The 15,585-nt window shown below is 36.5% G+C and overlaps 1 protein-coding gene and 1 pseudogene across 1 annotated transcript in view; one reads left to right on the forward strand and one right to left on the reverse strand.

Moving 5' to 3' along the window:
- The window catches only part of SEMA3E (semaphorin 3E), a 242,110-nt gene that overhangs the window by 132,490 nt on the left and 94,035 nt on the right, over nt 1-15,585 (reverse strand). The window lies entirely within an intron of this gene.
- Nucleotides 8,443-11,606, forward strand: LOC109455364 (small ribosomal subunit protein uS9; annotated as a pseudogene).

Genomic DNA, 15,585 nt, shown 5'->3' on the forward strand with positions numbered 1-15,585 from the left:
CTTTCTTCAGCTGTCCAGTGGTCTTGGGTTGTATGCTTATATTTAAGAGGGTGCTTAAGAAGCTCTAGAACATGAATAGGACTTGTCAATTGAGACCTTTGCTATGGAGAGGGTTGGTAGATTATTTCTTTAAGGAAGCCCAACATCAGTATATTTTTTTAGACGGGTCATATTCCTCTGAGAAGATTATTCCCATTATGTCCTGGGAGGGCCACCAGCATTCCAAGCATTAGGAGAAGGCGGCTCAGTAATTTTCAATCAGTGGTGGGCTGGAGCTGGTATGAGCTCACTCCTAAAGGCTGACTGTGTACATATCTTTCCAACATTACAATCAGGGGCATCATGTTGACAGCCTACAACTCAGTGTGATGGTGCTACTTACACCTCTGACATCAGTCAACTCTGCAAATTAGATTTTTTGTTTGTTTTCTCTCGTCAGAGAGCTGGCTGTTAAACATATACCAGCACACTGCTGGTTTCAATATTTAATTTTTCACCTGGTTCCTCTGTTTTCAGTCTAATCCTTCTGTACAAAGATGCTCTGTTTTACCTACCCCGAGGTCGGGGCAAGAAAAGGAAACAACATTCTGTCTTTACATGGACAGGGGAGAAGAAGTAGCAGGGCTGTGTTGGATGAGGTAGGAGATCTGGGGGTCCAACTGCTTATTAAATAGGCTTTCAATCAAAGTTCTGAATTCAAATTTACCCTTACTTTCATATGTACTCAATGCCTCCAATACCTGTAGAGTTAGGGTACTATATGCACTAAGTCAGGTTATTTCTTGATTTGTGCTTCTGTGGGCTTAGGATTTGCCTTTTTTAGTTCTGCTAAGTCAATTACACTCATTCATGTACTATTCACTTTCCAAAATTAAATTGCTACTATTTTCTGTCCCATTCTTTTTTTCCAGTGGTTTGTGCTTTTAAATCCCGTTATTACTGTTTCAGGAGGATCAGGGAGAATATGAAAATGAATGCACATATGTTGCTATCTGGCTTTATCCAACTGTATTTTTAATTAACCATTCATAGTCAAAGTATCAGAGCCCTGTGTTGCCTCATGTCATGGCTGTCAGTGGATCAGCTCTGACTACCTCCATACCCCTGTTGTGGGTTAATTGTGAGCCTCAAAAACATGTTCAAGCCCTCACCCCTAGTACCTGTGAATGTGACCTTATTTGAAAATAGGGTCTTTGAAGATATAATCAAGGTAAGAAAGAGGCCATACTGGATTAGAGTGGGCTCTTATCCAATTACTAGGGCTCTTATAATATGAGGGAATTTTGTACATAAAGACATGGACAAGAAGGTTGTGTGACAGTGGAGGGAAGAATGGAATGATGAAGCCAGAAGCCTAGGAATGCTGAGGCTTGCCAGCAACCAGCAGAAGCTAGGAAGAGGCAAGGAAGGATTCTTCCCTGGATCCTTCAGAAAGACCATGGCTCTGCCAACACCTTTATTTTGGACTTCTAGCCTCAAAAACTGTGGGGGGAATACATTTTTGTTGTTTGAACCCACTTAGTTGGTGGTACTTCATTAAGGAAGCTCTAGAAAATTAATACAACCCCAATGATCACTTCCAAGGCTTCGCTTTTCTCTTTCCTTGGAGTGGGGTGGTCAGAGAAAAGAAAACTAGGCCATCAGCATAGTATAACCCTTTAGTCATTAAGCCCTGATCTTATGGAGAATACGATGTTTAGTCCCTGATTCCTGTCCACATCTGCTCAATTACCTCAGCTATTCAAAAATAGCATTACTACTTCATTCTAGTTCAAGGACCACTGAAATGTATGTTCATATATGTATTTGTACTTAAACACTGAAAAGTCACAGGTGGCACAGGTAAAATAGCAGCATTTAAGTTTAAATACTTCATCCTTAAAGTTTAGAACGTTCAAACAGTTGGTAGCAAAGACCAATCATATCAGTGATTTCTTGAGCAAAGATAGTGTTTTCACTATAAATTTTTCTCAGAATCAGATATATTATCAATATTTAGAAAGAACTTTTAATGATTGTTTTTTCCTTACTTTTTGTCACTATTTTTAAGGGCAAAAACTATATCATTTGTGGCAACTATTACAAAAACATTTGTACAGTGATTATATCTAGTACCCAAGTTTTCTGCTAAAGGAATTGACTAAAGATGTCAGTAGTTGACAAAGAAAACAAAAGAAAAAAAATAAATTGTGATGAGGCAGAGACTTTTAAAGCAAAAACAACTCAAAACCCTGCCAATGAATATGATGAAATGGCTGTTTAATTTATATTAAATTAATAAACTTATGTAATTATATGCTTATACATGTCTATAGTTTCTGTCATAACTCTTGGCATAATGCCCACTACGTTAAGACAAAAGTAATTGCCATCAAAGTTAGCATATGAAGATATGGAATATGAATAAAGTAAAAGTAATCTCTATATAACAGCCATTGTAAAAACTATAGCAAGGGAACTATTTAGTAAAAAAGCTTAAGCATTTTTAATTAGGGGGAAAAAGAAAGAATGAAAAACACTATCAGAAATCACAAGTATAGCATCCAATATTTTCATCTTTCCTTGAAATTAAAATAGCAACGCAATGTTATCAGGAACTGAATAAAAGTTTTGTTACAACTGATGATGTGGTTTGTTTAAGATTAGCCAGACTATACCACAGACTGTGCCATGAAAATGGCTGAAATAATAAACTAACTACAAACTATATTAGCATAGAGTTTGGCATAGATAAATAATATTGCCAAGTTGCCTATTCTACCCTCATAAGGGTTATCTTTCTGGTCAAGTATTTCAAATCATTCACATACTGGTCATTGGAATGTAACATAAGTGTTTTAAATAGTAACTAAAGAATTTTATAATTGCCCCAAGAAGCAGCTCTTCAAATGACTAAAAAAATTATATTCCTGATAAAACGGGAGAAAGGCCATTTCTCTTCTACCACAATACTGGCATATTCTTTACTGATAGCATCATGGCTTAACGCTGTATATAGTGATTGTGTCAATATATTATATTTGCTTTTGTTTGCCTATGATTTTGCTTTCCTGCTAAGGATGACTGATTCAGAAAGACACTTACCAGGATACGGAACAATTAATAGCTATCTTTGTATACTCTAGGTAATTGGTGGAAAGTTGTGCTATCTCTATCAAAAACTGGCTGTTCCAGATGATAAGCGCATTCATGTTGGATACTAGCTAGTATAGATGGAGGATCTACTGTTACCTGGAAAGGAGTCAGGAAAAAGCTAAGTGGGGTGATGGAGACCCCACCAAAGTGTCTGGAATCAATGGGACAGAAATGCTTGGCCAGGATACTGAAGTGGAAATCAAGTATTAGTATTCATGTAAACTCACCTCTAATTGGACCAAGCATTTTAAAAAGGGTATTTGTGGGACTGATAAGTATACTGGGTTATTTCTTAGAGTCAAAGCATTCAGAGTTTCAGGGATTGACGTTAGGGGTGTCATATTAGTTCTTTTCTCGCGTTCTCTCCCCCAGCGCCTACCCTCCACACACATGCACACTCTTATAACTGATGACATTTTCCTCTCTCTGTTACCATAGGCAGAAAGAACAGGGCCATGGGGAGAGAGGGGGAGGAAGGGAAGCAGGAGGTGAGGGGAGACAAAGGAGGAAGGGGATGAGGTCATCTTTAAGAAAAGTATAGCTGCGAGACCAGTGAGAACTAGATTTTGGCAGCTGAGAGCAGATCCAGGACGCCATCTTGTCACTTTAGGTGAACTTTAGCTAATTATAATGGATTATAATATTATTCACAAGAGGGCCTAGAAAAATTTTCACTCCCTGTGTCACCATGACAGTTCTGACAAGAGCCAATTAAGGACAAAAATCCCTCCTCCCAACAGGAAAGAGTGGTCGGCAAGGGCCCGCCTATGAATGCCTGTAACACCACTCCTAACACGAGTATTTTGTATCCTCATTTTAAGACTAATAAATTCCTAAACCTCTTTGTTCTTTGGATCAACTGCTCTTCTTCAGGCCTGCCGCTCTCACCTTCTTGAGAGTGTACTGTCCTCTTTTTAGTAAATCTGCTGCTTTCTTGGCTTATTTGGTGCGTACTTGAATTATTTCCTATGATGTACACCAAGAACCCTTCTTTCGACAACATCTCCATCTGTAGTCAAGCTATGGTGGAAAGAGCTACCAGCAGGCCCATGGCTTGACTATCCAGGAAAAACTACCCTTCTGCTACCATGAAATTATTTGAAAGAGAATTAAAGTTTATAACTCTGATTGTCCTGACATGGGTCTCATGTCCACTCTTTGAATATAATTTTGTATTTAAGGGTATAGATTCTGTCACTATGTCAAGAACAGGGGAGTGATTTGGGGATATCTTGATTGTCAGCCTCTCTCAAACTATATGGATTTGAAAGTAGTTCCCTAAAGAATATAAGTTACTCTTAGCTGAAAATGGAAATGTAACCACACTTACCACATTCAGTATGCTAAGACTATAAAATTAGGTAAACAGAATGGCAAGAGAAAAAATAGTGTTAAATTGAAATTACCTAGATGCCCAAGCCTTTCTTTGCAATACTAGCAACTGCTACCATGACAAAAAAAAAATTAATTTCACACCTTCTGGTTGGCGATTTGAAGGTGCTATTATGATATCTACTCAAGTAAGGACTGCTTGAAAATTCTTGAGGCCCTGGCTGAGACTGAATCTTCATTCAGCCTTTCTCACTGCCCAATGTTGGTTTCTTCCCTTTCTTTCTATGTGTCGCTCCAAAGAGCACTCTCTAATAAACGTCCTGCATGCTAACTTCTCTCAGAGTCTGCTTCTCAGGGAACCCAACCTACAATACTTCACAATATTAATTCCAATGTGCCAAATTTTCATTTGACAAGAAACACGACAGATGACATAAAATATGTAAAATTATAGCTCATGTTCACGGAAAACACAACAGAAAAAAACTTTATTTATGGCCTTGACAGCATAAACAGGATTCAACCCCATCAAAAGATAAAAAGAAGCAAAGGGTCACCCTGTTCACTCTTTTATTCTGCAAAGTATTCTTCTCTATCTCATTGTAGGACTACATTTATACTCTTTTTTTTTCCTGGCAAAATAGATCTTAGTTATTTTAGTCATTTTAAATTTTTTGATACCGATTTTCCACATCTCTAAACCATTTTGCTCACTCTAAAATTATTCTACAGTGTAATATTGACACAGGAGTTGTCCTCCCTGCATTTTTTCTTTTAATTATCCCCAAGAGATGAACAAGAGATCCATACCAATTATGCATATCAATTTTAATCATTTTGAGTAAAAATGCTCATGCTGATTTATGAAATACTTTAAATATTTATTTTGGATAAATGCATTTGATAGTTACTAAACCCTATATTCAGAAATAAAGTAATTTTAAGATAGTTGTTTGGGTTACAGCTTCCAAAGAAGATATTGGTATTTTAATCTGAAATCAAACGAGCATAACTCAAAGGATATTTCCTAGTTTTTCAAATGGCTCAATCAAAATATTTTCATATTTACCTTATTTCTTTTGAGTTTTTCCTAATTTTCAAAAAAAGCACTGAAGAGAAGAATTAACAGTGATATCATAGTGGAAGAAATTAGCATTATACAAAATAGCTTTGATTTAAATTTTTTTTTTAAAGTATTCATTGGTTGAGAGGCAATATTACAAAAGAAATGAAATTTTCTTTAAGAACTTTTCTAGCCTCTGTTCTGACACTTTTTATGATGGCTTTAGGTACATCATTTCCTTTTGAGCTTCAATTTCTTCTGTAACATCAGCAATCTGCTTTGTCTAACTTATATTTTTATAAGGAATCAAATATTGTGCTTCCCCGAAAATAAGACCTAGACAGACAATCAGTCTAATGCATCTTTTGGGGCAAAAATTAATATAAGACTCAGTCTGAAATAAGACAGGGTTAATATAATATAATATAATATAATATAATATAATATAATACCAGATCTTATATTGATTTTTGCTCCAAAAGATACATTAGAGCTGATTGTCCGACTAGGTCTTATTTTCAGGGAAACAGGGTAATATGTTAAAAACATTAAAACTAGAGAATACTCCATAAATACAATACACTAATAATAATTCTACTGAAAAGGAGGGTGATGAATCTCACAATGGTTGTGTTATACAAAACTTAACCACCTAGTTGTCTAAGAAAACTCAAAAATGCATGTAAAAGTTATTTGAACTGTAGGTTACAAGTATATCTTAATGCACAGGGGGCTGTGCTTACTGATGCTCAGATCTGCCTACTTCTAAGCTCTCTGTGTCTCAATTTCATTGCCTCAGTATTTTTGTTTATATGGCATCAAATAGGTAAATCACAATTTCTCTAGGTTGTCACGTCTCGTCATTTTACGGACATAGTGCACTCAATTAAGCATTAACTGCTCTGATTCTTATTTCTTTCCTGAACCCTAAGGCTGATATTATATCTTTCATTTGGAACTAGACAAATAATAAATCATAAAACAATTATAACATTTTAATGGCTAAAATCACTATATAGCCATTAAAAAGCAGCAGTAAGTTTTATTTGTTATACACGGAACATTTTCCAAGAGATAGATAGATAGATAGATAGATAGATAGATAGATAGATAGATAGATACATACATAATATATATATATATATATATATATATACACACACACACACACACACACACACACCAGGGGTGCCAAAAAATGTATACAAGTGGACACTTTGGTCAACATTGCTCAAGCAGTAGTTCGCCATAATCAGAAGTGTCTGGACGCTGATGGTAACCACTTTGAGCACCTCTTGTAATTGCAGAAGTCAAACATGACTTGGGTTTATCTTTTGTTATGGGTATATATTGATCATTACAATTTTAATAATTTTTTCCTTTCTTAAAATGCGTATACATTTTTTTGGCACCCTCTGTATATGTATATATACACATTACACACACATACATATATGTGTATATATACACACATACATTTTTTGCCTGTAATTACCATGGATTTTTCTTAAAGAAAACTTTGCAATTTTATGATGCTTTATTTTGGCATACACAATGAATAAAATATATTTATAAGATAGTATCTGCTTGTCTAAATATTTGTCTAATATTTTATCTTCTAATTAATCACCTAAGGTTATCATTTTGCTTTTTCCAGTATAAATATTTATTTCTACACTGTTAGAAAACCAAACAAGAAGCAAACAACTTGGGAAAATTCCTAAATCTTAGGTTTTTCTAAAATAATAAGTATTTTTGTGTGTGTGCTTCTTGATTGGAATATTCTTAATATAGATATCTTCAAATAGCTATATTTTTTCATACTTCTATGATATTTAACTTATTTACTTATTTTTTTTTCAATTTAGAACAGATACTAAGTACAAAAAGGTATACATTTTAAGATACCAAAATATTTTATTTAACAAATATTTATTTTTGTTGTAAAAATTATTAGGGAAAGGTTTATATTTTCTCTTTGGTTAATTTGAACCACCTTAAGATATAAGATAGGCACCTATGAAAACAATTTCAATATAAATATTTGCATTCCACTGTTTCATACAGGCATCCTCAGGAAATGGGACATTTGGCTTTTGGTTCTCAAACCAATGTGATAAACGTGACTTTAAAAGTAGCACATGTTGCTGATTGTTATTTCTTCTGGGTAACAGCATGTACAAATTAAGGAAATTTGAAGGAACTTTTTCAATGCAAAAATGTAAGACAATATTTAAAATAACACTCCCTTCTGTATCTTCCCTTTTTTCTCTTCCTCTTCCTCTACTTAACCGTCACTATCTGAATATCCTTATAGTATCATTCGGGTTCCTAGGATTTACCACCTAAAGGGAACCTCCCCTTTCTCACCTCAATTTATGTTTGAGTGAGCATGGAAAGAAAACAACCAAGGCCAGGAGGTTAGAGAAGAGAGAAAAACAATTTAAAGCCACAAAGATCCTTCATCTAAGATAAGACAGAGAGATGAGGGGTTCCAAGTCCCTATTGTTCCTCAGCCAGGGTTATTCCACACTAGAGGAAGTTACCTCCAGCTAAAACTCCCTTCCCTTACTCTGCTTAAATAAGATCTGAATAATTAACAGGAAGGAGGAGGAGGGAAAAGTAGTGAGTTACTGTAACCACAGTTGGTCAGATGGCCCAGGCACTGCTCAGTCTCCAGGCTGCCTTCACAGCTGTGGTTTAGGCCCTCGTTCTAAAGAGGAGCTCATTCTCCTTGGGAATAACCATGATAGCATTTAAGCAAGGGTTTCTTGCCTCTGGGGTTTTCCTCCTAAGTGCTAACAATTCAAGTATTGTTCTGTTACATATACTACCGGAAGGCAATGTAGAGCCCCATTTTAAGCCTACAACAATTCTAGGTCATTTAGGGCAATTTTCAAACTTTTTAGACCATGCCCACAGGTAACAAATTCCATTTCTCAGCCACTACACACCTACATGTAAAATACAATACAAAGCTGAAAACAAAGTAAGGCTCAGCATGAAGATTTTTTTTTTTTTTTTTTTTTGCATGCCCCCAAGTGATTCCATGTGTAGGTAATTTTGGTTACCAGCATTCTAAAGGGTTTTCAGGTGATTATCTTCGATTTTTGATGATTATGGCTTTATTGCTTGTAAATGATAGGTTTATCTTTTCGTTTCCAATCATATTCCTTAATTTGTTTCTTGTTTTATTGTATTACCCAGAATTTTTAAAGCAATGTTAAATAGTATTAAAAGTAAGCATCTATTTAAAAAACAACAAAACTGGCCTTTTCTGGTGGTGGTGCCGCGCTGCTCGGTGCTACACCCGCAGAAACGCAGTCCTCGGGCCTTTGCAGTCTGCGTAGATCTTCTGTCGCCAGAAAACCACCACAGCCATGGCGCACTGCAACCCGGGAGAAGGCCTCACCAAGGTACATGGTTTGCCCTGACGGAACCCCACCTTGGCAAAACAAGCTACTTGAACCTCTTCTGCTTCTGCGCAAGGAGCAATTCCTGTGACAGACGTCTGTGTGCGTGTGAAAGGAGGTGGTCACGTGGCATAGATTTACTCCAAATGCCAGTTCATCACCAAAAGCCGTAGAGGCCTATTTCCAGAAAAACGTGGATGAGGCTGCAGGAGATGAACAACATCTTCATCCAGTATGACCGGAGCCTACAGGTAGCTGCTCGCCAACCCGGCTAATCCAAAAAGTTGGGAGGCCCTGGTGCTCTTGCTCGCTATCAGAAATCCTACATCATGAGGAGCAGGGTCGACCTTTATAATAAACAATGGGTGTGGGATTTAAGGTTAAGTAAGCAGGTGAATAAATAAATACATAAGTGGTTGTGGCCTATAAAATTGACTATATTCAACGATCACAACTCAGTTTGTAAATCAACTGATCTAGAGCAGGTGTCAGCTAACTATGGCCCATGGGCCAAATCAGGTCAGCCATCTGTTCTTGTAAATAAAGTTGTATTGATGCACAACCACGCCCACTTTTTAATGTATTATCTATGGCTGCTTTCCTGCAAAGCAGCAGAGTTGAGTAGTGTGACAGCATGAGACTGTAAGGCCCACAAAGTTTCTCATCTGACCCTACAGAAAGTTTGCTTAACTCTCCTGTTTAAAATATTTTGCTTTAGGCGGAGTGGGATTAGGCGAAAAAAGATTAGATAGGGAATTGGGATCCAGATCTTGAACTATTTCCTATTCCAACCTAGGAATTTGATTTCATCCCAGAGGCAATAATGAACCATTCCTGTGTAGGAGTGAAGCTCTTTCTGATCAACAGTCTCCTGCTGGGTTCCAAACCCTGAAAATAGAGCCTATTAGGCAGGGATGAAATTATATCTTGTGCCTCGTGCATTTCTAGGCATCAATACTGTAGTTGATGTTCCCTGTGAATCCACTAAATGTGCACTTAGCCTTTGCTTAGCTTTGACTATGAAGCTCCTGAAATTTATAACCTCCTTCCTATTTTTAGAGCAAGACTCCTGTCTGAGTCTCATCAAAAGGTTTCATAATTCTGGACTATATTCAGTGGGCATTCTGTCTCCACCTAAACGTGGCTCTTCCCTGTTCTCTAAGGATAGGTAATATTGGGGATTGACCATGCTTTCTGCCTGAAGCTGCTGTCATTTTGACAGCATATAAAGTAAGCAGCAAGGCCATTAAACTAAAGGTGGCCAAGAGACTAGTAAATAAAAGCTGCTTAAAAAAAGAAGGAAAAAGGCAGGTAATACTTGATTTATTCATTAAGCTGACATGATAAACATTTATACTATTCATCTGTCTATCAAATGTTTTAAGTAATCACAGCAGTCATAGCATTCCTAATAGCAACGTCTGTTCTATTCACACTTGCTTCAAAGACAGCATTAAAAAAAACTATAATTGACCTTGAGAATGGTTACTAAAGCCGCATTATTCTCATGTTGTAATTTAAAGCTACATTTTTATGTTGTTTCATATTCTAAAAGGTATGGTAAGAAAAATATGCTTGAGGCAAAAGGTCTCAATTAATTATTTTGATGTTTTATTTTATTTGCCAGGTGGATTTTATTAACAGAGGTTAGAAAAACAGAAAGACCTTCACAACATGTGATAGAGTAAAAATAAATATATTTAGCTTAGAAATAAAGGTCCTATAAATGGTTTATGAAAAGCTAAAAGAAAAAAGGTTCCAAACCTAAATTATGATTAAATCTGCATTATACATAAAGAAAATGATGGTAGTTTCCAAAGAGAATGGTTACGTGTCAAAAGTGAGATGTGAAAAATGTACAAAGATTAATAAAACCAAGCAGGATCTCATTAATCAAACATCCCCAAGTGGAACAAAAGATTTGATTTGACTTTGACTCTATATACACCAATGATGGAATCTGCATTTTTTGTGAAGCAGCCAAAATGTCAGCTTGATAAATGGGACAATTCTTTCAAAAGTACCTACTCTATTTTATATATATATATATATATATATATATGCAGTAAAACTAAGATTAATTATTTGCTAAAAATCTAAATAAAGCTTTGATCACTTTGACTAAGAACATCTGATTTTTTTTAATGAACTGACAAAATAAAAACTGTAAACTGAACCTCTTTAAAATATTGAACATACAGGGAAATAACCACAGCATCAAATGATTTTAGTTTACCAGTGGAACATCTTAGACCAACTAAAACGAATATCTATTACTAACATCACACGTAGGGCTTTAAATAATCAATAACAATTATAAAAAGTGTAATTGCCTACATGTAGTTCAGGAGTGATATGAAAGTGCTTGTGGAATGATTTAGTTAATGTTTCATTTATATAGCACCTTTTCTCCAGAATCACTTGAAAATCTTATGGTAAAGATTTACGTCCAGGTTTACCTAAAGCAAGACAAAACAAGTAAAGCACATAATCAAAAAATTCTTCCCTATAAAACAGTCCACTTGTTTTTTTTGTTTTGTTTTGTTTTGTTTTGTTTTTCAGTAACCAGTGTGGACTTTGAGAAAGAAGGGAACTACCAAGAAGAACTCCTCATGGCTAACTGGGCTCAAATTTATAAACAGAGCCTTAGCAGCTATTTCTAAATGGGGGCCTCTCACACAAACCCCATTTCAAGGAGAGGCCTGCACTGTAACTGCCTGCCTGCCTGGTTCCTATCAACTGGGCCAGCCCATGTAAAGGAGTTCCTGGAATTGTATTTCAACTGATAGGAGTGAGGCTTTCCCTGTACAATCAGAGCTGCACAGTTATATTCCTATTAGCATCTTCACTGACCAATCAGAGCAGCTCCATTCTGACCAATCAGGACAGTGCTTTTTGGACCAAACTGTGAGGATTTGGAGTCCTGATTTGCATGATAAGAGACCAAACTGGGACCAGTGGCATGGACTTCTCTGCATATAAGTCAGCTCCCCTCTGCTCAGAGAGTGTGTTTCCCCTTTCCACCAAAGACTGAAGTATGCGTTTCCTCAGCTTGAGATAAAATGATGAAGATAAAACACTGGAAGACTTTTCAAGCCTGACCAGAGTGGAGAAGAACAGGTGGAGCAGAACAGGGCAGAGCAGAGCTGTCTAGCCAGAAAAGGGTGTCCTCACAGCCCTGCTGTGTCACAACCATGCTGTTTCATAATTGACCTGTAAAACTGCTGAGCTGTTTCACAGCCATGCTGTTCTCGCAGCTGTGCTATATCACAACTAAGATGTTTGCCCTAAGTTGTCTCCTTCACATCACCCCAAATAGGGATACCTGTTCCTGTTGAATTGGCACCAATGGCCATTGGCTGACACAAGATAATATTGAGATAGTTTAATAAAACACTACAAAGTTTATAATAACAATTGGAAGATTATTGCTAAATGAACATAAATAGCCAAAACAAAACAACAAAAAACAGTATTCCCAACATTGTCAATAACATCCCCAGTGACAGCGACCTCATTAGTACCTCAGTGAAGGAATAACACTTGGGTTTCTGTGAAAACATCCAATATGTAGTTTCTATTTCATTCAAACTTATGCATTGCTGTGGACTGAATGTTGCCCCCCAAAAAAAATTATTTTGTTGAAACTCTAACCCCCAATGTGACTGTATTTCTACATAGGGCTTTTGGGAGGTAATTAAGGTTAAATGAGCTCATAAAGGTGGGCCCTAATCCAGTAACCTTGGTGGCCTTATCAGAAGAGAGATTTCCCTTCCCCCACCATGTGAGGATAAAGCAAGAAGTCAGCCCAACTGGAAGCCAGGAAGAGAGCGCTCCCCAGAAACCAAATCTTGATCCTGGATTTCCCAGCCTCTAGAACTGTGATAAATACATACATTTTTGTTGCTTAATCTATCCCATCTGTGGTATCTTGTTATAGCAGGCTAATCTGACTAACATATACCGTGTTTCCTCGAAACTAAGACCGGATCTTATATTAATTTTTGCCTCAAAATATGCATTAGGGCTTATATTCAGGGGATATCATCCTGAAAACTCATGCTAGGGCTTATTATCTGGTTAGGCCTTGTTTTCGGGAAAAACGGTGTGTTAACAGTTTAAAGAGTCAAGTAGTCCTTCAATATTTGTAATGAAAAATAGCCATGCCTCCATATTGTAGTTCAACCCCACTCACGTTCCCAATCTCTAGAGAGTGATTTTCAACTAGGGACGCAATGCTCCCTCGCCCCCTAGGGACATTTGGTAATGTCTACAGACAAATCTAGTGGGCAGAGGCGAGTGATGCTTTTAATCATTCTACATTGCAAAGGATAGCGCCGCACAAAGGATGATATGGCTCCACACGTCAATAATGCCCAGGTTAAGAAACGCTGCCTAAGTGGCAACCACTTTTATGCTATAACTTTTAAGATTATCTTCAAATCTAAATAAGGTTGTTCTCCTGCTTAACTTTTTTTTTCTCTTTTTTTATATAGCTTCATTGAGGTATAATTCACATATATAATTCACCTATTTAACGTGTATAATTTAATGTTTTTTAGTATATTCACAGATAAATACAACCATCATCACAGTCAATTTGGGAACATTTCGTCACCACAAAAAGAAAGCCCATACCTTTTGGTATTACCTCTCGACTACTGCCTTCTCCCTGTTGCCTATCCCCCAGCCTTAAGCAACCACCAATCTATTGTCTCTATCAATTTCTCTATTCTGGACTTTCTTGTGAATGGAATCATATAATATGTGGACTTTGTGACTGACTTTTTTCCCTTACTATGTTTTCAAGGTTCATCCCAGTAGCAACATGTATCAGTACTTTGTTCTACTGCACAGATATACCACATTTCTGTACCCATCCAGTCTTCCATTGATGGACATTTCAGATGTTTCCACCTTTTGGCTATTATGAATAATGCTACTATAAATATGTGTACAAGTTCCTGTGTGGACATATGCTTTTATTTGTGTATGGACATATGTTTTCACTTCTCTAAGGGTATATACCTAGTAACTGCTGGGTTATGTGGTAACTTTGTTAAAACATTTGAGGAACTGTCAGCTGTTTTCCAAAACAGCTGCACAATTTCACATTCCCACCAGCACTGTACAAGAATTCTGATTTCTCCACATCCTTGCCAACCTTTACCGTGTTTCCCCAAAAATAAGACCTAACAGGAAAAGAAGCCCTAGCATGACTTTTCAGGAGAACATCCCCTGAACATAAGTCTAATGCATCTTTTGGAGGAAAACTTAATATAAGACACGGTCTTATTTTTGGGGAAACATGGTATATGACTTTGATTCTAGCCATCTTGATGGATATGAAGTATTATCTTTTGGTGGTTTCAATTTGCATTTCCCTGACGACTAACAACATTGAGCATCTTTTATATGCTTATTGGCCATTTGTATTACTTCTGTAGAGACATATTAGGATTTCTGGCTCTCGTCCTACCACAGCAACCCTCATCATGCACATGCATGCATCTCATTCTCTTTCTTCCAATATATTAAAATTGTGCTTTCGTTAAATCAATAATTGGTTATTACATTCTTATGTTATTAGAACTATATAAGTATTTTGACAGCCAGACTCTTTTGAAAGCTTCTGCATAACCTCTGTTTTCTCTAACTTGCTTTGATTATGATTTTATAAATTTGTTCCCCCTCTGGAATAAATGTCTTCTTGTTTTCATCTATGTACTTCTCACTGCCATATCTCAGACCTCTTACTCAGTTGTTATTAAGCTCTTCTCAATACATTAAAGTCAATTTTATCTTCTTGAATAAATCTCTCCTGGGGCCATCTCACCTGCTTTATCAGCTACACAAATATTACTGGGGGATCTCTCTTCACAATCCCTGAGAATTCCTGTCTCTCTCTCTTGTGCTGAAGGCTGGTTTCCCCCATCCCAAGACTTTCACTTTTCTGGTTTACTCTCCTGTCTTGGTTTACTCTCCTGTCTTGGTTTACTCTACATTACAGTAGCTTCCTCAGAAAGTGTACATGGGAAGCAAAATTTGTGAGACTTTATGTCATTTTACCTTCCCATTTAATTGATAATTTGGCTAGGCTTAGACTTCAGGGTTAGAAATGATTTTGTCTCAGAACTTGAAAGGAATTGGTTTACTGTCTTTTACCTTAGTATTGCTATTGAAAATGCAATGCCACTCTGACACTTGTCCTTTGTATGAAACTGTCCTTGTTTTTTGGAAGCTTTGGGGATCTTCTCTTGGTCCTAGTACTTTTAAATGTAATGGCAATGTATTTTAGTTCGAGTCTTTTGATCCTTTGTACTATCTTTTCAATTCTAGGAAATATTGTTTTAAGTTGTTTTATTATTTCCTCTTCTCTGCTTTCTGTATGTCTGCATCTGCTTGTCTTTTTGTTCTTCTTTCACTGGTATTTCCTTAATCCTATGTCCAACTCATCTACTGATTTTTTTAAATTATCACATTTAATGTAAAGAGCTCTCTTTTCCTGATTTAAAAAAAAAATAGTATTCTTTTGTTTGTTTCATGACTGCCATGATTACTGTTATCTCTAAGGATATTGATGTGTTAATGTTTGTTTAGTTTTATTGCTTTTGCACACCTTTGTTTTCTCTAAGTTAATTT

This window comes from Rhinolophus sinicus, linkage group LG09 (genome assembly GCF_036562045.2).
Source record: "Rhinolophus sinicus isolate RSC01 linkage group LG09, ASM3656204v1, whole genome shotgun sequence".
Lineage (NCBI taxonomy): Eukaryota > Metazoa > Chordata > Mammalia > Chiroptera > Rhinolophidae > Rhinolophus > Rhinolophus sinicus.